We start from the raw sequence: 11,752 nt of genomic DNA, 5'->3' as shown, positions 1-11,752 counted from the left end.
TTGGCAAGTCGAGGGTCTTGATTACACTGAAGTTTATGCTCCAGTAGCATATGCTTCTTACATGAACTTTACTGTGTATCAAATGGATGTCAAGACTGCCTTCATGTATGGAAAGGTGAAGGAAGAAATCTACATTGATCAACCTCCTGGTTTCGTTAACTCAAAATTTCCTAATCATGTCTACAAGTTGGACAAGGCATTGTATGGGTTACATCAAGCTCCTTGAGCGTGGTACGCAAATGTAACAAAGCATTTGCTCAAGCATGGCTATTCTCATGGCACCATTGATCAGACCCTGTTTATCAAGCATGTTGCCAATGATCAAATTCATGTGCAAATCTATGTTGACGACAATATCTTTGGGTTGACCAATCCGCAGCTCTACAAAGAATTCGAAGGTGTAATGAAGAAATGGTTCGAAATGAGTTCATTGGGAGAAATGACCATGTTTTTGGGGCTTCAGGTTAAACAGAATTCAACCAGAATCCTGCTACATCAAGCCAAGTATGTGGAGGATATTCTTGAGAAGTTCGGGTTTCACGATCCTAATCTGCTTCAACACCAATAGCTGAACGACCTCTCTGGTATTCTAGAATACATAGCCCTTAGCTTTTGGCATCTCCTCCTTTTTAGTTGGAGTATTCTTTGGTTGTTTAACAGAATCTTGACTTCCTGGCATTAGACTTGTAAGAGTAGAGCAAAAATGCTTCTTGTGGCTAGTAATACCACATGCATAGCAAGTAACATCCTTCCTTGGGCTAGCTGGCTTGATGTGACTCGTTTCTCCACATCCATAACAGACCATGGATTCCTTGTCTATTCTGCATTGGCCCAGATGATTCCTTCCATAAATGCATCATGAAGGCGATTGATAGAAAAATATTATGATCTATCATGACCACGAAAAGAACTCTGAGATTGTACTTGCTTGCTAGGTTCAGATCGAACGGATTGAGCTGGTGAAATAGAGGGAACATGAACAGTTCGATCAATATGTGGATGCTTTGGAACATAAAGAGTGGCACTATGTATCTCTAAGTCATGCTCGTGTCTTCGAGCATGCTCAACAGCTTTATCAAATGACGAAACATCCCGATTTACAACGAAATCGTTTATTTCATGTCGTTGTCCCTCCATGAGTAACTAAATTTTATCGTCTTCAGTTGGATTAAACTTTGTAGCAAACCTGGCTCTTTTGATTGAACTACGTTTCATACTCATTTAAAGTCGTTCCTCCTTGTTTAAGCTTGAGCAATTCTTTCTCCAACTTCTCTTCATGTCTAGAGGACAATACTTTCCTAACAAATGAGTTTTAAACATCTCCTGGGATATATTCTCCTGGTCATACTCATTGAGAGCTTCATATGTTGCTTCTCAGCAAACCAAGGCTTCTTCGATGAGCATTGCAGAAGCATAACATGCTTGTCTTCAACGTCCACATGAGAGATACGAAATATTTTCTCTGTGTTCTGAATCCAATTTATAGTAACTACGGGATTTAGGACACAAGAAAACTTTGTAGCACCACTACTATTGAAAGTTTTGAATGAGCGATGTCTCGTCATTTCCCTCGAAGACTCTCCAACAACTTTCTCTTTTCCTTTATCTTTATTCTTTTTGTGTTCTTCGAGAGTCCACTGAAAAACACAGTGAGTTTACCCATAAGTTGCTCCTCGCGATGGGATACTGGAGTGTCTCCTTCATCAAGACAAGGATCTTCACCCACCTATGGCGTATAGCAACTCACTTGTTCAACCATTGCTCTGAAATTTGGAATAATATAGTATTTAAGAATCTTAAGATTTTTTATTACCTAATACTTTACTTAAGTCCTATGGTTTGTCTATATATACTTACAACGAATCCGTTCATATATTGAATTTCCAATAGTTTAAGTCCAAATACCAATCTATAGAATTTAGTTTATTTAAACTACTACTCTGATACAATGATTGAAAGACCCTAACTTTCATATGATTGAAAAACCCAAACTTTCAATACTTCAATAATATTGTTACTCCATAATATGCTACATGAATATTTATAAATAATATTTTACATTGATAGTGTGATTAGAAAAGACTCGATACAAACAGACTAAGTTTTAGTATATTACATATCTACCCAGGATATTAAAGTTTTATACAAACTTAAAATCAAATACAAAAGTAGTAGTATATACTATTATAAATCTTCGAACAGTATATGACTATACTATTTGCTTATTGCCTGCAATTTTTAAACATTGAGAGGGGTAAGTGGTAACGCTTAGTGAGTTCAATCATAGATACAATATAATGTTATGCCATATATGTATACTTCAATATGGAAAAATCAAAGAGAAACAAGGAACAACAAAGAAATATATATATATATATATATCATGCAACAAGCTTTCCATATCAATTGATGATTTGATTCAATGATATATAATCAATGAGACATAACAATTTCAATACTTGATATACATCAATAACTCTTTGACACAAATGGCACAGAAAACATACGATTTCTGATTAAACATTTTGTAGATTTCAGGCTTTTAGCCCTATCTAATCTTCTGCCAATACCATATAATAGAACTCTTTCTCTTACGATACATGCTCTACATGGCCAGAGGCTACATACCAGTACCACTATGAATCTAAGTCCTTTTACTAATCACATGGTCAAAGGTACAACTTTGCTACACTAATAACACAGAAATTACAACACGATATAATAACACAGAAAAGCACATAACATATATAACACATAACATACAATTGTTCCTATATATGGACCTCACCGAGAAATAACCGGGGGTTAAAGTATTAATTTGGGCAACACTTCAATTCTTAATATGACTTTCTATGACAAAACCGGGGAATTTAGTTGAAAACCGGCCTTACACGGTCAGAGTTCGACTTGAAAATATAATTTCCTTGGGAACATCGGAGTGTCGGTACTTCCTTTGGGTGTCGGTGATGATACTGGGACTTCGGGGAGTGTTATGGTAAATTTAGAGAGAGTATAGGGTGTAAAACGAGAGAATTTACAAACTAAATACGACAACCTTCGTAGCCCCTATGTAGGGTCCTAAGTAGCTCACTACGCGCGGTGTAGTTCCTCGGTATGTTGGGCGTACTGCATGGCGGTCCTCTATGCAGGGCGTACTCCTCGTACGCGGGGTGTACCTGCAAGGTGTCGACTGATCGGAACCCGAGCCTCGGACGTGTCTAGAGGTATTATACATGTTTGCATGCGAAGAAGAAGGGACATGACCCACTCCGGATCGATTAGGTGTGAGGTACGCGGGTGTTAACCTCCTGTACGTTGGGTGTATATATTCGTGCCAGTCTCGAAGTTTGTGCCATAAACTTCGGAAATTCGTAACTTTTGCATACGAATGCAGTTTTTGATGTTCTTTATATCCACACGTAGGTCGAATTATGCTCTACAATTTTTGTTAGACTCTGTCGGGTAATTTTTAATTTATTTTTATTATTATATTTTTAATAGCCGGAGACAGGAAAAGTCCGTTAAAAACTCATAACTTATTCATTTGACATCCGTTTTCATCTGTCTTTTTACTGTAGTACTACTATTGACGAGACCTTCGATTCTCGTTTAGGTTTTGTTGGCTAAAAATCACTCGATCTTTATTTCGAGTTTTTAGTTATGTACTGTATATACTTAATCTTGGAAAAATCATAACTTCTTCATACGAAGTCAGATTTGGCTGTTATTTTTTTGAAAATTTTCAATTTAACGAATACTACGAATTTCATTTAGATCAGAGCTAAAAATTAATTTTTCGAAACCTCACCTTTTACGTCATATGGTGTCGTGTCGGTTCTGTCGCGAAACTTTAATGAGTCATAACTTCTTCGTAATAGCTCGAACTTCGATGAAGTTTTCTCCTAAATGTTTCTAACGAGATTCTTTACAACTTTAAATAATGCAACTTTACTTATTTCCAATTTTATATTTTCGTTAAATTTCAATATTTTTCTTTTAACTGGAATCTCATAAAACTTCCAATATTTTCCGAGTGATTCTAAAGATAGGTTTACTTCAATTCTAGTAAAAACTATTTGTTAGAACTTAATACTCAAAATCACATATTATTTCATAATATTATTCATTATAAAAAACAATAACTGAATGTGTATGTTACAAATACCTCCTCCTTTTGGGGATTTCGTCCCCGAAATTACATTGATGAAAAAAAATGGGGATATTTCACTCTTATATCATTCTTATTTTCCCAAGTATAATTTGGGCCTCTATCATGTTTTCACTTGACAAGCACCACATCCACTTCTTTTTTACGTAGTTCATTCGTTCTTTCGTTTACGATCTCTTCAGGCTCTTCTACATATCTTAACTTATTATCCAGTTTCACCTCAGATAAGCGGATTGTTTCATCATGTATGCTCAATCATTTACGCAGATAACTCACATAAAATACATCATGTATACCTAGTAAATCTTCTGGTAATTCTAAGTGGTATGCTTGTTTACAATCCTCTAGATGATTTTGAAAGGTCCAACAAATATGGGACTCAACTTTCCTTTCATCCCAAATCACATAAGGCCTTTCCATGGGGATACCTTTAGCATTACAAAATCACCCACCTAGAATTCTATGGGTCGTCTCCTCTCTTTTGCATAGGACTTATGTCGATCCTGGGTCGCATTCATTCTTTCTCGTACAATTTGAAGATTGTTAGTGGTGTCTTGAATCATTTTAGGGGCTCCAAGGATTTTCTGTCCTACATCACGCCAACATAGTGGAGTACGACATTTGTGACCATATAATGCTTCATATGGTGGCATTTTGATTGAATTGTGGTAACTGTTATTACACGGAAATTCGACAAGAGGTAAGTACTTCTACTAGTTACCACTGAATTCTAAGATACATACACGAATCATATCTTCTACTGTTTGAATTGTTCTCTCCGAAAGACCGTTTGCCTGGGGATGGTAAGTTGTTCTAAGAGCAACTCGAGATCCCAATTCACATTGCATACTCGCCCAAAAGTGAGAAGTGAAGCGAGTATCACGATCAGAAATAATCGTTAGTGGCAGACCATGTCTCACAACGATTTCGTCCAAGTATATTTGTGCGTATTTCTCCATTGGAGCTGTTTCACGCATGGCGAGAAAATGGGTGCTTTTAGTCAGGCGATCGACAATTACCCAAATGCTATCATACTGTCTAGCAGTGTTTGGTAATTTGGTAATAAAATCCATGGACAGTTCTTCCCGTTTCCATATGGGAACACTAAGACTTTATGGAATTCTGTAAGGCTTTTGGTGCTTTCTTTTGACTTGTAAGCATACTAAGTATTATTGCACATATCTTCCAATGTCTCTCTTTAATCCAGGCCACAATTAATCAGCTCTTACATCATAGTACATTTTACTTGTACCACGATGTATTGACAGTTTAGACTTATGGGCTTCATCTAAAATTTTCTGTCTTAATCCACCAATCTTTGGAATCCATAGTTGATTCTTAAATATCTTCAATCCTCGTGGATGATCAAGTAAAACATCAGCATAATGTACAATCCCTTCCTTCTTCATATTTCTGGTTTTAAGGCCTCTACTTACCATATCTCGAGTTCATCAAGAATAGTGAACCTTACTGTAGTGTGAGTAATAGTATAACACACACTATTATGATAAACCTTTCAGCTGAGTACATCTGCAGCTACATTAGCCTTTGCAGGATGGTATAAGATTTCACAGTCATAGTCTTTGATCAGCTCCATGGCTTGCTGGTATCTCATATTCAAAGTTTGCTGACTGAACATATACTTGAGACTTTTGTGGTCGGTAAAAAATTAACATTTGTACCAAAAAGATAATGCCTCCAAAGTTTTAAGGGCAAATACGACTGTAATGAGTTCGAGGTCATGGGTGGGATATGTCTTATCATGATCTTTCAGTTGTCTTGAGGCATAATCTATTATTCTGCCACGCTTCATCAATACACAACCGAGTCCCAACCTAGAAGCATCACTATACATGGAGAAATTATTATCATCTTCTATAAATGATAAGATGGGAGCATGAGTCAAAAGATCTTTTAAAGTGGACAAATCTTTTTCTTTGGATTCACCCCATTCGAACTTTGCTTCCATTCGTGCAAGACTAGTGAGAGGTACAACTATACGTGAACATTTTTTAATGAATCTCCAGTAATACCCTGCAAGACCCATGAAACCGTGAATATTAGAAGCATTACTAGGGCCTTCCTAATTTTTAATGGCTTTGATTTTGGTTGCATCTAAGGATATATCGTCACTAGAAATCACATGGCCGAGAAATTGAAGTTGGCAAAGCCAAAATTTACATTTCGAGAATTTAGCATGTAGTTTCTCTTTTCGAAGAAGTTCTAATACTTCACGAATATGAATGGCATGATCAGATTCAGACGTGGAATAAATTGGAATATTGTCAATGAATACAATGACATATTTATTGAGCATTGGGCGGCATACCCGATTTATCATATCCATTAATACAGCAGGAATATTTGTCAAACCGAATGGCATGACGAGGAATTTGAAATGCCCATATCGAGTACCGAAAGCGGCCTTTCGTACATCCTGCTCGTGTGCCTTCAACTGATGATAGCCAGATCTCAAATCAATCTTCGAAAATAGGTAACACCGTGAAGTTGATCGAACAAATCGCCGATGCGAGGTAGTGGGTACTTGTTCTTGATAGTTGATAGTCACCTTATTTAGCTCATGGTAATCAATACACATTCACATTGATCTATCCTTCTTCTTGACAAACTATACTGGATCACCCAAAGGAGAGGTACACGGTCATATAAATCCTTTATCAAATAATTCTTGTAGTTGGATCATCATTTCCTTCATCTCAGCTGGCACAAAATGATAAGGAGTCTCTACAATCGGAGCAGCACTAGGCATAAGGTCAATTTAGAATTCTACTTTCCTATCTGGAGGAAGTCCATGCAAATCATCGGGGAAAAATCAGGATATTCGATAAATACGGGAACATCATTTATATTTTTCTTCTCCTCTTTTGAGATATCAACTGTGTAGGCCGGATAGATAGAGCATCCTTTCGATATAAATTTACGAGCTTTTAGGAAAGATGATTTTTAAGATTTTGAGTATTTCATCACCATAGAGATAAATAGGATCTTCCCCTTCAATAGGAATGTGTCCCATCTTTTCGTAACACAAGAGTTCTGTGTGGTTCTTTGACAACCAATCTATGCTGAGAATAAAACCAAAGTTGTACAAGGAGATAGGGATTAGGTTAACAAGAAAATTGTAGCCTTCAATTTCTATGACACAACCCCTATAGATTTTATCAGCAAGTAATGATATAGTTCTCGCAGTATCTACATGAAATAGTTGCCCGAGTGTACAGCAAGAAATTTGAAAGCAATGTGAAAATTCATGAGACTCAAAAGAATATGAGGCACCAGAATCAAATAAGATGTGAACATGTCTAGATTTGACACGAAATGTACCTGTCACAACATTCGGGTCCTCGTGTGCCTCCTCTGTGGTAATCTGAAATGCACGACCCTTAGCTTTTGGCACCTCCTCCTTTTTAATTGGAGTATTCTTTGGTTGTTGGACGGAAGCTTGACTTCCTGCCATTTAACTAGTAAGATTAGGGTAAAAACGCTTCTTGTGGCCAGTAATACCACATGCATAGCAAGTAACATTCTTCCTTTAGCTAGTTGGCTTTATGTGACCCATTTCTACACATTGATAATGGACCATGGATTCGTTGTCTATTCTGCATTCGCTTAGATGATTCCTTGCAAAAATGCGACATGAAGGCGATTGAATAGAAAAAGATTGTGATCTACAGCGGCCATGAAAAGCACTATGAGATTGTACTTGCTTGCTAGGTTCAGATCGAACAGATTTAGCTGGTGGAATAGAGGGAACATGAACAGTTCGATCAGTACGTGGATGCTTTGGAACAGAAATAGTGGCACCACATATCTATAATTCATGCTCGAGTCTACGAGTATACTCAACGGCTTTATCAAATGATAGAATATCCCGATTTATAAGAAGTCATGGATTTCATGTCGTCGTCCCTCCATGAACAACTGAATTTTCTCATCTTCAGTTGGAATATACTTTGTAGCAAACCTTGTTGTTTGATTGAATTGAGTTTCATACTTATTCATAGTCATTCCTCTTTGTTTAAGCTCGAGGAATTCTTTTTCCAATCTTCTCCTCGTGTCTAGAGGATAATACTTTCCTAACAAACTTGTTTTGAACATCTTCTAGGATATATTCTCCTGGTCATACTCGTTGAGAGCTTCATATGCTGCTTCCCACCAGACCAAGGCTTCTACGATGAGCATTGTAGAAGAATAATTAGCCTTGTCTTCATTGTCCACATTAGAGACACGAAATACTTTCTTCGTGTTCTGAATCCATGTTATAACAACTATGGGACTTAGGACACCAAAAAACTTTGGAGCACCACTACTCTTGAAAGTTTTAAATGAGGGACGTCTCGTCATTTTGCTCGAATATTCTCCAGTGGCTTTCTCTTTGCCTTTATCATTATTCTTTTTGTGTTCTTTGAGAGTTTGTCGAATAACACTGGTGAGTTTACCCATAAGCCGCTCCTCACGAGTAGATACTGGAGTTTCTCCTTCATCAAGATGAGGATCTTCGCCTACCTCTCGCATATGGCTACTCACCTATTCAGCCATTGCTCTAAAATTTGGAGTAATATAGTATTTTAGAATATTAGGATTTATAATTACCTAACACTTTACTTAAGTCCTATGGCTTGCATCCATATACTCTCAACGAATCCGTTCATATATTGAACTTCCAATAGTTTAAGTCTAAATACCAATCCGTGGAATTTAGTTCACTTAAACTACTTCTCTGATACCATGATTGAAAGACCCTAACTTTCATATGATTGAAAGACCCAAACTTTCAGTACTTCAATATTATTGTTACTCCAAAACATGTTGCATGCATATTTATAAATAATATTTTACATTGATCGTGTGATTACAAAAGACTCGATACAAACCGACTAAGTTTTAGTATATTAAATAATTACCCAGGATATTAAAGTTTTACACAAACTTAAACTCATATACAAAACTAATAGTATAGACTATTCTAAATCTTCCAACAGTATATGACTATACTGGTTGCTTATTGTCTGCAATTATTAAACATTGAGAGGGGTAAGCGGTGACGCTTAGTGAGTTTAATAATATATATAATATAACGTGATGCCATATATATATATATATATATATATATATACATACATACATACATACATACATACATACATACATACATACATCAATATGCCAGAAGCAAAGAGAAACAAGGAACAACAAAGGCATATATGAATCATGCAACACGCTTTCCATATCGATTGATGATTTGATTCAATGATATACAATCAATGAGACATAACAATTTCAATACTTGATATACATCAACAATTCTTCGTCCCAAATGGCACAGAAGACATATAATTTCTTATTAAACATTTTGGTAGATTTCAAGCTTTTAGCCCTATCTAACCTTCTGCCAATGCCATAGAATAAAAGTCTTTCTCTTACAAGACACGCTCTACACGGACAGAGGCTACATACCAGTACCGCTATGAATTTAAGTCCTTTCACTGATCACATGGTCAAAGGTACAACTTTGCTACAATAATAGCACAAAATTACAACACGAGATAATAACCTAAAAATCACATAGCACATATAACACATAACATACAATTGTTCGTATATATTGAACTCACCGACAAATAACCGGGGGTTAAAGTATTAATTTGGGCAGCACTTCAACTCTAAAGATGACTTTCTATTACGAAACCGGGGAATTTAGTTGAAAACCGGCCTTACACGGGCAGAGTTTCAACTCAGACATATAATTTTCTTGGGAACTTCGGAGTGTCAGGACTTACTTTGGGTGTCGTGGATGATATCGGGACTTCGATGGGGCGTAGTTCCTCGGTACACTAGGCGTACTACATGACGGTTCTCTAAGCGGGGCATACGTGCAAGGTGTCGACTGATCGGAACCCGGGCCTCGGACGTGTCAAGAGGTATGATATGTGCTTGCATGCGAAGAAGAGGGGGACATGGCCATCTCCGGATCGATTACGTGCAAGTTACACAGGGCGTAACCTTGTGTACGCTGGGCGTATAGCTTTGGGCTAGTCTCGAAGTTTGTGCCATAAAGTTCAGAAATTCGTATCTTTTGAATACGGACTCCGTTTTTAACATTCTTTATATCCACGCGTAGGTGGAATTATGCTCTACAACTTTTGTTTAGACTCTGTCAGTTAATTTTGAATTTATTTTTATTATTATATTTTTAATAGGCAGGGACATGAATAATCCGTTAAAAATTCATAATTTCTTTATCCTACGTCCATTTTCGTCTGTCTTTTTACCGTTGTACTACTATTGATGAGACCTTTGATTCTTGTTTAGGTTGTGTCCACTAAAAATCAGTCGTTCTTTATTTCGAGTTTTTAGCTGTCTACTCTTACACGTAATCTTGAAAAAATCATAACCTCTTCATACGAAGTCATATTTGGACGTTCTTTTTATGAAGATTCTTGGTTTAACGAATTCTACGACATTCATTTAGATCATAAGGGCTAAAAAGTAGTTTATCAAAAACTCACTTTTTATGTCATACAGTGTCATGCCGATTCTGTCGTGAAACTTTAAGGAGTCATAACTTCTACATTATAGCTCGGATTTCGATGAGGTTTTCACCTAAATGTTTCTAACGAGATTCTTTACAACTTTCAATAATATAACTTTACTTATTTCCAGTTTTATATTTTCGTTAAATTTCAATATTTTCCTTTTAATTGGAATCTCATCGGACTTCCAATATTTTCCGAGTGATTCTAAACATGGTGGGACAGGTTGGTTACTCCTAGGTATGCGTCAGCACACGTGCATGTAGAGACCGTTAAAATTCATGTGCCCAAAAGTGTATCCTCAATCAAAATTCGAAATGTAACTTGCCATAAGAACTTGAATTTCCTTGTTTCGCTAGAGGACAAATGAAAGTCAAACATACCATCACCAAAATGTTGGAAAATTAAAAACTTTTGTGCAATAGAGTGACAAAAGATAAAGAAATAAAGCAAATGTATATGGGATGTGAGTGATGTCTTGTTAACAGACAGAAAGCAGGTGATTCCAGGCAAGAATCGCTTCCATCAAAGTCAAGAAGGACTTGAAGTGCTTGTGTGGTTTCCCGAGAATACGATCAAGTGTTTGTTAAGAAACATTAAAAGGCTTCTTTTTAAGTTGTAGGTTTAAGGTGGCTTATCTTCAACCGAACATCGATTCTTAATATAACACCGAACATTGGATGAAGTACTTGTGAGACCGATGTGGTATGTTGAACAAGTAGGTAGGATATATTTTATAATGACAAAGGAGTTTGTAGAAATCACAAAAACAAAAATAAATTGGATCTTTATGGGAAGAAAATCCTTGGTGTTAGACAAATTCATAAAAGACTTGGCAAAGAAAAAGAGATTTTAGTAGGTTACCAGTAGGATCTTGAATATAATAATTCACCGTCAGTTCATTTTAGGTATTGAATTTTGGGGTTCACTGAGCACGTGGTATTCATATCTAAAATCATAAGTAAAGATTTGATGTAACCATAAACCTCAGTGGTAAGAACCGAGAGTCTCAAGGGTTACAGTAGCGAACCGA

Source organism: Lactuca saligna, chromosome 5 (assembly GCF_052625555.1).
Source record: "Lactuca saligna cultivar CGN05327 chromosome 5, ASM5262555v1, whole genome shotgun sequence".
In the NCBI taxonomy this organism is placed as follows: Eukaryota; Viridiplantae; Streptophyta; class Magnoliopsida; order Asterales; family Asteraceae; genus Lactuca; species Lactuca saligna.
Note: the sequence above shows the minus strand (reverse complement) of the source record.